This window comes from Thermobia domestica, chromosome 10, assembly GCF_964235325.1.
Source record: "Thermobia domestica chromosome 10, izTheDome1.hap1.1, whole genome shotgun sequence".
NCBI lineage: Eukaryota > Metazoa > Arthropoda > Insecta > Zygentoma > Lepismatidae > Thermobia > Thermobia domestica.
Window position 1 is genome coordinate 109,834,047 of NC_137463.1, and position 15,008 is coordinate 109,849,054.

The following is a 15,008-nucleotide window of genomic DNA, read 5'->3' on the forward strand; positions in this document are numbered from 1 at the left end:
AACCTAAAAAAAAATGGGCGTTACCCTTTAAACGGGATGACGACAAAAAAAAGTACATACTAGAAATGAAAATAAATTTAGGTAGTTATTATCTATTTTAGTAATGTATTTTTTGATGTGCTCGTGGCTGAGTGAATATCTGTTACTGTTATTTATTAAATAAGTTATGCTAATCAAAATACACGGTTAGAAAATTGTCGCACCCTGTTTCATTAACCGAGCAGTCGGTTATTCCAACATACTAACAAGGTTACCGGTTACAGGCTATGATTGATAGTGGTAACTACGTGATCGGTTAGCGTACCCCTGTGAGTTATTACACTGTAACCTAGCAATGTTAACCTGTAACGCAAGGTTACGATCACCTTCTCTCGTTAACCTTTTTGGCTTGGCTGCTGGGACACACGACTCTGTTGTCTATATATTGACAAACTAACTTGGTTACTGTCCACCTTTTTCTTGTTTACTAGTAACCTTTCTTTTCTTTGCGTGTAACCGATATGCTACATACAGTCATGACATCTCAAAACTAGATACCCCTGTATATACTGTTACTGCAGATGATATATACGAACAGTGCATATAACACGTACGTCTTCAGCTATACGTTTGCTGCAGGATGTTATATACGGTTGTACGTTAAGTCCAAAAACTACAGGAATTACACGTTATTTTTAAGTACGCCACCTACGTTTTTCACACCATATATATATATATATATATATATATATATATGTGTGTGTGTGTGTGTGTGTGTGTGTGTGTGTGTGTGTGTGTGCGTGTGTTTTGGTGTATGTTCCCCCTTGGAGAAAGTCCTGAGGGCGTCCACGGTATTGGGGAAGGCATCATGATAAAATATAAGCCCAGATGCACGAGAGAAGTTCGTTTTGAGGTAATCAAAATTGAAAGTAGGATCTATCTGTGCTAAGTGATCGAGAGAAAAGGATAAATGCCGCTCGACCTTTTCAAAGAAATTTAATTTTTTTCAGAAATAAGTCGATATAAGAGTACTTCTAAACCACAATTAATTATTTTTTACAACATCGAAAAATCACTCGCTGTAAACACTGACTGGGAAATGTAGATCAAACGAAAGAACAATAGTCTCCTGCATGAGTTGACAGCTAAAACAAGAATAATCATGATGGAATATCAATGATATAGCAAGCAGCAAGAGCAATGAGTACTTACGGACTTTTTGTCAAGTGTACTCCCAGGCGCAAAAAAAAATTGCGCGTATACGATTTTTCGCATTTATTCCATTTTCCTTACGTAAATTCTATTTTCATTACTTCCTTTATGGGTAAAATTCAGTTATTAGTATGTAGAGATAATAGAAAGCAATCCATCTGAGGAGATATCTCCAAAAAATATAATAAAATAATAAAAATATAAGCAAAAAACAAAATTATGCTCGGTTTTGTGTATACTGGCAATCATGATTTCTAGGAATTTTTTCAGTAGCAGAGCACGATTGCAGAGGGAATTTAGTAGGGGAGACGAGAAGTTGGATCAAGGAACTGGATAGTGGAATAAAAGCGGGTTAGGTGGGTAGTGTGATGGATTAGTAGTTCTTACACGATTTCGACGCTAGATCGAATCCCATCCCAATTTTTTTTACGTGACATTATAATTATCATGTAAATAAGAACCGAAGCAAAATAATAAGGACATAACTTATTGACATTTTGCTGTAATGACGTATTTATCCAGGATTAGAGTACTATTTGAATAGCTATTGTTTTCAGTTCATGCTCTTGTATAGATTCTCTCATCCTGTTTCCTTGGGAAAAGTACAATTTTGTCTCCAACAAAGTGTGAAGGATATATACGGACAGAAAAAGACATCTTAGCGCCAAAAGTGATTTATCGTGATGAAATGAACTAGTTCGCCCTTATTTAAATAAAAAAACAACTTAAGTAAATTATTGAAGTTGGCTTCTCTTTAGCTTTTAGCTAAAAATATTTTTTCTTTATAAGGCAAGGTGTGTGATCATACCCACAAATTTAGCCAGGGAGTGAAAGATAATTGTTTATACAAACATTTTACAGGTTTAGGTGCGTGAAACACCAATACACCATGGTCTCGCTTATCTGACCTTCCTTTGTTCCACATACTGTATGATCCGACATATCATTGTAGATAGCACCAATCCGCAAGAAGAATTGCAAGTTGTGGTCTTAATCTATTTTTCATGCTCTGGAGTCTATCGCCTAGCGCGCCCGTCTACACCTTGACTCATATGTCTATCGTTCAGTGCAGACACGTATCCAGGTTTTCTGTTCGGAGGAGGCCCAACACGAATCCTCGTAAGCACGTAATTCTAATGTTTTAAAAATAATAATAATAATAATAATAATAATAATAATAATAATAATAATAATAATAATAATGCAAAAGTTCTGTATTTCTCTTAAACTTTTTCCTACTTTTCATTTATAAACCAATTTACTTTGGAAAGTGCATTATAGCACAAACAAAATGAAACATATTTTCGAGAGAAATGTAACTAAAGAAAACTGTCTGCTACGTATATCACATAACAAAACTAGCAAGAAGACATTGAATGTATCGTTCTAATATATCAAAGTTAAAAACAGAACGGAAACGAAATGTTATTCCTATATAAAACTGTTCTTTAATTCCACCTGCTATATTATGGTATGTTCTTAGAATTATAACAAGACAATAGCACATTGCTCAAAGTTTGGACACTGACTCCAAGTAAACTGATATAAAAGAAGCTCAAAAGGGTAAAAGCAAGTTTGTTAAAAAGTGCTTGAGTTTCGGAGGGAGACAACCCTCAGGCCCTCTCGCTGGATACGTCCCTGGTTCAGTGCAGTGCATTTATTTGTTATAAAACATGATTATTAGATGCGTAATATGTAAAATTATATCATAAGTTTTACTTTTAATAGATCTTTTCTTAACACATCCATATTATCCGGCGTGCTGCCTACTTGTTTATGTCGGATAGGCGAAACTCTACTGTATTTCCGAAGCTAGCATATACATGAACTAGAATTGTATCGTCCTAGAACCGACAATAGTGTGAAATGCTTATAGTAGAAGGCTGGAATAAAAAGAGCATAAGTACTGTTTTCGTAGCTTGAGAGCAAATTAAAAAAAAAAATCAATTTACAGGTTTAGGTGCGTGAAACACCAATACACCATGGTCTCGCTTATCTGACCTTCCTTTGTTCCACATACTGTATGATCCGACATATCATTGTAGATAGCACCAATCCGCAAGAAGAATTGCAAGTTGTGGTCTTAATCTATTTTTCATGCTCTGGAGTCTATCGCCTAGCGCGCCCGTCTACACCTTGACTCATATGTCTATCGTTCAGTGCAGACACGTATCCAGGTTTTCTGTTCGGAGGAGGCCCAACACGAATCCTCGTAAGCACGTAATTCTAATGTTTTAAAAATAATAATAATAATAATAATAATAATAATAATAATAATAATAATAATAATAATAATAAGAATAATAATGCAAAAGTTCTGTATTTCTCTTAAACTTTTTCCTACTTTTCATTTATAAACCAATTTACTTTGGAAAGTGCATTATAGCACAAACAAAATGAAACATATTTTCGAGAGAAATGTAACTAAAGAAAACTGTCTGCTACGTATATCACATAACAAAACTAGCAAGAAGACATTGAATGTATCGTTCTAATATATCAAAGTTAAAAACAGAACGGAAACGAAATGTTATTCCTATATAAAACTGTTCTTTAATTCCACCTGCTATATTATGGTATGTTCTTAGAATTATAACAAGACAATAGCACATTGCTCAAAGTTTGGACACTGACTCCAAGTAAACTGATATAAAAGAAGCTCAAAAGGGTAAAAGCAAGTTTGTTAAAAAGTGCTTGAGTTTCGGAGGGAGACAACCCTCAGGCCCTCTCGCTGGATACGTCCCTGGTTCAGTGCAGTGCATTTATTTGTTATAAAACATGATTATTAGATGCGTAATATGTAAAATTATATCATAAGTTTTACTTTTAATAGATCTTTTCTTAACACATCCATATTATCAGGCGTGCTGCCTACTTGTTTATGTCGGATAAGCGAAACTCTACTGTATTTCCGAAGCTAGCATATACATGAACTAGAATTGTATCGTCCTAGAACCGACAATAGTGTGAAATGCTTATAGTAGAAGGCTGGAATAAAAAGAGCATAAGTACTGTTTTCGTAGCTTGAGAGCAAATTAAAAAAAAAATCAATATATTTCCTAGGTATCAGATCATTATCTTATTGTGTGGATGTGTATTCTTTTTTAAACATAGTTTTAAAAGTTATACCATTCGCAATATTCCTAAGGAAATCGCTAGAAAAACATCTATGTGCCTCTTGTGGCTAAGCGGCTTAAGTACATGGTCCGAAACCGATTCCCACGTTAAGGAATAGAGTTCCCATATTTCAGAAATGCAAATCCGGGACGCTACTAAATTACGAGAATCTTTGAAATGCTTAAAACTGAAAGAAGTGTTGAATACTAATTTACTTTTCTCCATTAGATAGAGTTGTTCAAGTATTACGTTATCACATTTTTATTTATTTCACTAGACCTTCTTCCAAGGGCGCCGATTTCTCTGTAAATTTGGGGGGGGCTATTCAAATACAGAAGATATATATATGAGGATTTTAAGACAAATTGCACTCAAATTATGCCAAATATTGCATATTCATAAAGACAAAGGAGGCCCACATGAACTTCGGGGGGCCCGGCCCTCCAGGATCGGCGCCCTTGCCTTCTTCCTAGTTAAGCAAACGTAAGCAGATGATTTACTCCGTCCTCCTGGTAAGCAAAATGTTTCTTCCCATCAAGATCTGTTGTGTTTCGTGAAATAACAGCAGCAATTTCCTGATTACTTAACCATCTAAATGAATATTTTCACTTAGAACCATCCCTTCGATTCCCGTTGCCTAGGACTAAAATAAATTAAGGATCAATAATGATGAGACTTAGATATCAAACATGAAGAGACATGTGGATTGGAGATATTTCTTTGTTGGAACTTTGATTTTTTCAGATCCATGATGGGAAATTACATTATGAGTACAATTTTCAAAAGTAATAGTATACAATCTTAAAAATCGATGTTTTTTTGCAAAATACTTTAACTCAAAGAATAAATTACAAGTAATGAACTTGTTACTTTTCCTGAAGAGACTAAGTCTTGAATGAGACGGAGGCTCTCGAGCGTAGTGCTTCGAACGATTGCCTCACTTGTTCTACCTTTCCGTCGATTCGATTTGATCCTAAACGGATTATTCAGAAGTCGAAGTCGGAAGTTGTTCCCAATTTTTCCAAAACACTTTTGGTCGATTACAATCTGCCTCACTTGGGAGGGGACAACCCCATGCCGTAAGCGTCGGTGGACCGCCGATAGGCAACTGGCGACATATCCCAAAAATTGGCGGTCCCGCAGCGACGATCGGCGGTGGTCTCACTTCCGTTTTGAAAACTATACCACCAGCGGCAGAGAAGCGACGGAACGTCAACAAACCACAAAATTATTCCCCTAAAATACTTTAAATCGCCTAAATGCGTAATTTGTTTGCATTTGGGTAAGTCTAGAATTTTATTTTAAAAAAGTAAAGAAAAAAGTACCCTGAGCTGGGCGCGAACCACCAAACTTAGAGTTACTAGTTGCATGTACTTTCGAATTCGCCACGGAGGCGATTATGAAGACAGCTTGTAGAGTGATAAATCGGTTTGAAGTCTTTTTAATATTTCTAATCAGAGTGCTCGTTTAACCGTGTATACTTGACGATAATTGTTTGGAATCAGATCAAATGCACTCGCCATGTAAGTTTATAACAAAATGGCAAGCGTCTATTTACTTTTTTCATAGTTCTCCCATATTCACTTGCTAGTGATCGGCGACAGTTGCCATCTAAATTCATACAATTACACGCACCCACCTCAAGATTTTTCACTTCATGATGGAAAGGCAGGAGTTACTCTTGACCCCCGGAGCTCCAGTATTGTACTTATAATAACAATTCGTCAGGGAAAAACAATATAAAATAATAATCGCATGCACATGGCTGGCATTAGTTCGTGCTGGTTTCTTTGCGATTCTCCGTGAAAAAATCAAAAGGAGCGCGGATCAAAATGAAGTCCTCGCTGTTACGCGGTGGTAACTTTAATACCCCTAGATATCTGCTTCGACTCGACGAACCCCTGCCACTAGTGGCACACTAGCGGCAATCCTGCGACGCGTCGCTATATCGACGATCATCATTTACCGGCAAGTGGGCCACTAGGCGTTGGCGACGTTTACAGCATTGGGAAGCTAATAAACAAACAAACCAACAAAAAAAGCTAAAGCCTTATAGAAAAGTTTTCCCCAAATTTACATCTATCAAAATCATTTGTTCGGATCGAGGAGAAGGCCTCTAGATATAGAGGTTAGCTGCGAATATACTGAATAAGCAGTCGTGGACAGACGACTAGGAGTGGTCCTCCAGCTTGGGGATTTGGGTAAGGCTAACACCCTCATCCTATAAAAAAGGTACTTGTTCAGAAACATTCACAAAAGCCTCGGACAAGGACTGATAACTTGGCACGACATCAGCAAAAGAAAATGGACATGAGATTTGGAACATGGAATATTAGAAGTCTTTATAGGGCAGGCGCGTTAAAATCTGTAACGAGTGAGTTAGAGAAATACAGGATGGACTTAGTAGGAGTTCAGGAAGTTAGGTGGGAAGGAAATGGATCTGAGAATTCCGGAAATTTTACGTTCTTTTACGGGGAAGGAAATAAAAATCACCAGTTAGGAACAGGGTTTTTCGTTCACAAACGAATATTACCAGCAATTAAACGGGTTGAATTTGTTACTGACAGACTTCCTTTTATTACTCTTAAGGGACGGTGGTGTGATATTACTGTTTTAAATGTACATGCTCCAACTGAAGATAAGGATGACGATATAAAAGATACTTTTTAAGAAGAAGTGGAACAGATATTTGACCAACTCCCGCGATACCATATGAAGATTCTATTAGGGGATTTCAATGCGAAGGTAGGGCGAGAGGATATTTTCAAACCGATTGTAGGGAACGAAAGTTTGCATAAGGAAAGTAATGACAACGGTGTTAGACTCATGAACTTTGCAACATCCAAAAACCTAATCGTGAAGAGTACAAAATTCCCACATCGCGACGTTCATAAATACACTTGGACATCACCAGACGGAAAAACACATAATCAAATTGATCACGTTTTAGTAGATAGAACAAGACAATCTAGCATAATTGACGTCCGGTCGTTTAGAGGGGCTGATTGTGACACTGATCACTACCTGGTAGTAGCGATAATACGGGAAACATTATCGTTGAATAAAGGTAATATTCAATGTCCGAAAACGGAGAGATTTAATTTAAAGAAATTAGAAGAGAGCCAGGTAAGAGAGGAATACCAGATTGAAGTTTCGAATAGATTCGCGGTTTTAGAAGACTCGGAGTGCACTAGTGTTGAGGATACTTGGATTGAAATTAGAGATAGCATTAAAAGTTCAGCAATAGAAAAATTGGGACACGCGGAAATACGTAGGAACAAACCATGGTTCGACCAAGAATGCATTAAACTAGCAGAGAAGAGAAAACAGGCAAAATTACGGTGGCTACAAAATCCGAATTAAACAACTACACAAAATTTCGCAGATATCAGGCGGGAAAGTTCCAAAACTTTTAGAACAAAGAAACGGGATTTTTTGAAAGCTAAAATTAAGGAACTTGAAGATAATAGTAAAAATAAAAATATTCGGGACATGTATAAGGGGATCAGCGAATTTAAGAAAGGCTATCAATCTCGTGCTTATATATTAAAGAAATATGCCGGAACAGTTCTCACCGATACGGATAGCCTCTTAAATAGATGGAAAGATTTCTTTGACGATTTGCTGAACACGCAGCCAAAAACTAATGTGCGTGGAGAAAAGGAGATACACACTGCAGAACCGTATATTCCAGAACGAAATCGATTAGAAGTGGAAGCCCCTATAAAGAAATTGAAGAAACACAAATCTCCGGGTGTAGATGGAATTCCGGCTGAGTTAATTTTAGCTGGAGGCAAAAAATTGTGGAACAAGATACACAAACTCATTCTCCTTATCTGGAACAAGGAAGAATTGCCACAAGAGTGGAAAGAATCAATCATTGTTCCAATTCACAAGAGAGGCGACAAAACTGATTGTAATAATTATCGAGGCATTTCTCTTCTGTCAACATCCTATAAAATCCTTTCAAGTATTCTGTTAGCAAGATTGACCCCATACTCAGATGAAATTATTGGAGATTATCAGTGCGGATTTAGACGAAATCGATCAACTATCGACCAAATATTTACCATTCGCCAAATACTCGAAAAGAAGTGGGAATACAATACCCCGGTACATCAACTATTTATTGATTTTAGAAAGGCTTACGACTCGGTTAGGAGAGAAACATTATACAACGTTCTTACAGAACTTGGAATACCGAGAAAGCTAATTATGTTAATTAAGATATGTTTAAGTGAATCCCAAAGTAAAGTCCGGGTAGGAAAATTTTTGTCCACGAGCTTCCACGTCGAAAATGGCCTGAAACAAGGAGATGCATTGTCGCCATTATTATTTAACTTTGTGCTGGAATACTCCATAACGAAAATCAAAGATAGCAACCAGGGCCTAGAGTTGAACGGCATTCACCAGGTTATGGCATATGCTGATGATGTAAATTTAATAGGGGATGATAGGAGAACAGTAGAAATAAATGCAGAGATCTTATTAAACGCTTGCAGGGACATGGGTTTAGAAGTAAATGCAGAGAAAACTAAATACATGGAAGTGCGTCGGGACCGTAATACGGCAAATTGTGGAGGCGTTAAAATATTAAATAATGCTTTTGATAAAGTGGATACTTTCAAATATTTAGGAGCAATATTAACAGACGAAAATCATATTCACGAAGAAATTAAATGTCGACTAAAAGCAGGGAATTCGTGTTACTATTCGGTTCAAAATCTCTTGTCGTCGCGAATTCTGTCGAGGAATTTGGAGCTTAAAATATATAAAACGATAATCATGCCTGTTGTTCTGTATGGTTGTGAAACATGGTCACTTACTCTGAGGGAAGAACATAGACTGAAAGTATTTGAGAACAGGATCCTGAGAAGAATATTCGGACCCAAGAGGAACGAGAATGGGGAATGGCGGAAGCTTCATAACGAGGAACTACATAGTTTATACGGTTTACCCAACATTGTTAGGGTCGTCAAGTCTAGAAGGCTTAGGTGGGCAGGGCATGTAGCTAGAATGGAAGAAAGTAGAAACGCTTTCAAAGTCTTGACTGGTAGACCCATAGGAAAACGACCATTAGGAAGACCCAGGCACAGATGGGAGGACAATATTAAGATGGATCTCGCAGAGATAGGAATACAAAGTAGAAACTGGATGCAATTAGCTAAGGATAGAAGTCAGTGGAGAGCTTTTGTGAACGCGGCACTGAACCTCCGGGTTCCATAGGCCATAGAGTTAGTTAGTTTGTTTGTTAGGTATTCCAGAACTGTAAATTCACCTGTACTCATAATTTACTTCTATCATAGTTTTGATATGAGAATGATATGTATGAAACTGTAACACAAGTCATTAATACCTTTTCTTTTTTTGCTTTAGTCAGATTTAGCAGTTTTACTTAACAGTCAGTCAATTTGGATCTGTGATTTCAAAGTTTTAGATATTTCCTTAAATTTTTCATTTCTACAACAGTTTGCAAGTAACACCAATAACGTGTCTCTTTTGATATTTCCATAGGTAATGGCTTGGTCACTCCCAATATATTTCAAACAATAAACTATTTACGATGTCTTACTCAATAATCCGAGCTACATTTAATATCCAACAACTCTGTGCATTTTCCCTTAAATCTGCAAACTTTCTACTAGGCTAAAAGTGAGCATTTTCTATTTCTTACTTTCTTGCTAAAACAAAAGTGTTCTTTAAACAACCTAGAAATGATGACTCTATACTAGATTATGTTGCATAGGGCATTTTATGTAGCATATCATACGAGAGTTGCACACTTTGTTCGTATATTGAAAGCAACATTGATTAAGTCCTTCTATACTTACATGAGAAGTAAACAAATTCTTTTTAATTCGTGGAATTGTGCCAATGCACTAGGTCCAGAGAGTTTTTAATTTAAGATTATTATTATTATTATTATTATTATTATTATTATTATTATTATTATTATTTTATTGACTTAGGTTTTCCTGAATATTAAGCAATATTTCACAAAAATATTTCACGGTGGCTCAGTGATAAAGAATTCACCTTTGGTGCATGGAATTCTTGGTTCGATCCCGGCTCGCATCAAGTGAATTTTGTGCTGGACAAACACCATGTGCATGGGTTTTCTCGGGGTTCTCCCACTTTCTTCATTCCACAATTTCATTCATTTCTCATCATCACCGTCTCCTGTAGCCAAGCCGGTATAACCGTGGGTCGTAAAACTTAAAGATTTGATTTCAAATAATTCGAACCCAAACAGTTGCAGGAAGTATGTCATTTGGAATAAAACAAACTACTGTGTAAAATTCGGGGAATTATTATTTTTTATATATACACTTCTAGCGGACCTTATTTCTAAATCGAACAGTAAGAAGACTAAATTCACTCTCTTATTATTATAGATTCATTTCAATTGAAGCAGTTAAAATAGTTGGGAAAAATTAGAAAGCCATACCCTATAATCCAGTGTGCCAGAACCGGATAACACGGCACACTGGCGTGCCCAGTAATATGAACAGTGTGACGCAAACTTTTACTTATTATTTACAAGAATATTTGTCGAGTTTATTTTATTTATTATTATCAATGATTGTTCCACGGATCAGCTGTCTGTGTACAGTTAAACAAACAAGTATCACCTTGAGGGAATTAGTGTAATTATTTACTTTAGTAGTAATAGAAATGTATATTTTCTTGTATTTTCTACAGGGAATAACTGCATCCGGTCTAGAAAGCTGGGACTAACATCAAAGGAACCTGATGTACCAACCACACACCACCCTATAGTCGTGAGTGCTACAAGTCCTTTTCTACGTCTTGGTACCCTTAGGTTTGTTGCCTTGAAAGAGAGAGAGGGAAAGAAATAACTTAGGTCCATTGCACTTACAAGCTTAAATAAATAAATTATGTAACTAACTGTTTCGTTCTCTGTTTATTATTATTATTCAGCAGATATTGTGTATTAATGTTCATTTCATTGCAAACCTATATAGGCCTACGCACTTCAATACTCAACAAAGGTGCAGACTATTCATGAGTTGCAGTATTAAACTCTCTCACCCACTGTATTCTCCTAACATGTCTCTCAGCGATTACATTTTTGGTATCTCAATCACTTTCTCTTAGGATAGCTTTACCTAGAGACCACTGATTAAAGTGGTACTGGATGTTTCACTTTCTTACCTTTGGAGTTGACAGTCATCGGTTGGATATTTCACACGCAGATATCTTATATTAACGTTTCTTCTATAATTTCGCAATATTGTATTATTTCTTTGTATTATGCATTAGCTTGGTTAGGCTTGTTTAAACACTTTTCTCTTTGCTCCTATACCTTAACGTTGGATAAAAATACACTAAGTCTCACCGGGAATCAAATGAAAAACCAATGCACTTCAACCATTTGGCCACAACAAGGCACATTTAAAAAGAAGTTTAAATTTTGTTAGGAAAATTGTGATTAGATGTAACATTTAAAAATATATTTAAGAATGGGTCGCACTGAGTCTTAAACTGACTGGTGTTAGGCTGCAGCTATTACTGAAACATTTATTTGGGAAATGCGAATGAAAACAACGTGTTTTGGAAAACTTTGTTCGAAACAACTTACGTTCAAAAGTAAAGTACACATCGGTCATATTTCTGTTAGAAATAACTTATGCCATATATTAGAATCATTAAGGAAATAATTGTATGTGAAGTATGAGCAAAAGCGTCTGAGAACTTTCTGAGAAAATCGTGAAAAAAGTCATCCCAAGAATAAAATAACCCTTGTATATCTTTTCAGGACAAACGAGTTATGCTATTTATGAAATATGAACAAAATTGCCTGAGTCGTTCTCGACAAAATCGTAGGGTATAACTTACTCCGAGAAGTAATATACCACTTCTAGCTTTTTAGGGTGATTGAATTATACCATATCGTTAGGTTATTTATGTAACATTTTTCAATGAAATATGAACAAAATTGCGTTAGGCGTTAATGGGAAGATCGTCGGAGAAGAGCAAACTACCCCTTCTGAATGTTTACAGGACGAACGAGTTGTGTCATATTGTTAGGTTTTTAATGATACATTTATTTATGAAATATGATTGAGAAAATTGTTCAAACAAACGATCCCATACAGTAAATTACACCTTATGTATTTTTCAGAGCAATGATTCATACTACGGTGAAGGGTTATTAATAAAATATATATTTGTAAAAATAAGCAAAATCTTTACAGCTGTTTTTGAGGCAGATTAGTTATTTTAAATTTTCATCCTTTAGTAAACTAGGCCTACCCTTATTTTTAGGTGTCGGAGGATTAAGAATTCGAAACGATAAAGTGGTATAAAAACTTCATGTTTAGAATTCGGTCCAGATACGTCGAACAGTATGGCCTCTATTTGAATGTATGTAAAGGTGTGACGAACCGACAGATGAACAGATGGACAGACATTAAAATCACTTTTTCGATATGTGGGGGTGTAAAACTTGAATTCATTCAAATCTCGATTTCGTTTTTATCACTATCACTACATTTTTTCTTTCGTCGCTCGAATGTGAAAACGGAACTATACAACGACACGTAAGGTGATTATTTGTAATCCCCAAAATTTAATGAGTTATGCGTCTTTGTTATATCATTTTAATATCAGTTTTTCACGCTACTATATAATGTAGAAATATGGTATGATTATCGTTCATATTCATGCTATTTTTTGGAAATATTCGTGTTCCGCATACATAGATCTGTATAATTTAGTTTTGTTCACCGAAAGCACTCTTGATTCTTTACACCGACTTATGATTGCATTTCTTGCACTTGTAGATACGAAAAAGAGAGAGAGAGGGGGGAGAAAGTCAATACTCTAAAAAGAAAAAAACAAGCACACACACAAACGATAATTTGACATAATATCAGCTTTTTCCTTTCTTCCTTATTTTCATGACAACAAGCTACTCTAATATTCGATGTAACGTGATGTCGATGTAATAAGGGGTAAAACTGGAAAGACTGTCAAGGTCGCGTATGTTCTTTTTCCTGTTCCTGACACACAAATCCGAAGTGAGTTGTCTGCTATTCAAGAAGGGCAGGGGAGGTTTAACATACAAGACCATAAAGTGAAAGCAATCGCTGTTTCCAATAGTAGGCCTACACGTATATTAATACTGAATAAATACGTGGATAAAAGGATACTATCAATAAGTTATTTCCTCATTATATTGTTTCGGTTCTTATTAATATCAAAATTATACACGTCCTATAATGTTTTGTAAAAAAAAGAAAGAAATAATATGGGGTGGGATGGGATTCGATCTCGTGTCAAAATAATAAAATAACTGCTAGTCCACCACTCTATCCACCTAACCAAAGAGACTACGTTTTGTTTGCTCTCTTTTTCTTAACAAATAATGATCATAAACATGGTGCGTATCGCTTCGAACATTAAGATAAGAGTTTTTCTGTTTAATTCTATATTTTCGTACGATATCTTAGTTACAGAAGCTATTTTATATTTGTCAAACTATCTAGACACTATGTTCAAACCAATAAATTCAATATTTTACTCCACTTTCCAGTTCTTTCCGCCAGGTCGTTTACTGACTATTGTCAATTTCCCTTCGTAACCGTGCTCTGCTACTGAAAAATCCCTTGAAAGCATGATTGCCAGTATACACAAAACCGTAATTTTGTTTTTTGCTTATATTTTTATAATTTTATAATATTTTTTGGAAATGTCTGCTTAGATGGATAGCTTTCTATTATCTCCACACACTAATAACTGAATTTTACTCATAAATTGTAGGGAAAATGGAAAAAATAAGAAAAATTGTGTTACAGTATACGCGCATTATATATTTTTTTATTTATTTATTTTTGCGCGTGTGGGTACATTTTGACTTTTCTCGCCTTCTGCTGATAGCGACATTCTTTGCTAGTGCTGCAGTGGGTGAGAGAAGTAGTGTTGTAAATAGAAAAAAACGTATTTTTTTTTAGAAATGTGCGATTTTAGGAAAAAAGATGGCTTCACGTTTTTTTCTAAATTCCGTTTTTTTTAAATTTCGTTTTTTGTAAATTTCGATTTTTTAAATAGTCATTTGTAAGGTTTCTTATGTCTAGTTAAGTATGAATTATTTTAATGTAGATGTAATTATCGTAAAATGGAACATAAATTAAACTCTATATACTGATACGGTACAAATATTTTACAATAGTAGTAAACCTACTAACAATTCGAGTTTGAGCAGTGTTTCATCAATATCAACTAAAGAAATAAAAGTAGAAAGGAAAATTTGTTTTTCTCGTGAAAGCATTCCTTCAATAAGTACGAACATAATATCACGTACGGTATAAAATGCAAATAACTTGCTTAAAGGTAAAACCTAATACTAATTTGCATACTAGTATTTTTCTAAATATTATATATAAACAATTTTTCGACTAGATATAGGATATGCAGGACCGCCTCTACTATATGTGCAACGTGCATTTGCACGGGGTGGCAATATCTGTCATAAGTACTTTATTTAGAATAAATATTTCTTGTTGGAGACAGACTTCATGATGGCAGTTAAATTTACTAAGCTGACCTTCTATTTGAATGTTACATTTCTAAATTATATTTATGTCGCATTAATTTAGTGTCACATGGACAGTGCTAAAGCAAGTGGTCAAATAAATCCCAGCACAAATTGCTTGATTGTTATCAAATAGTGTACA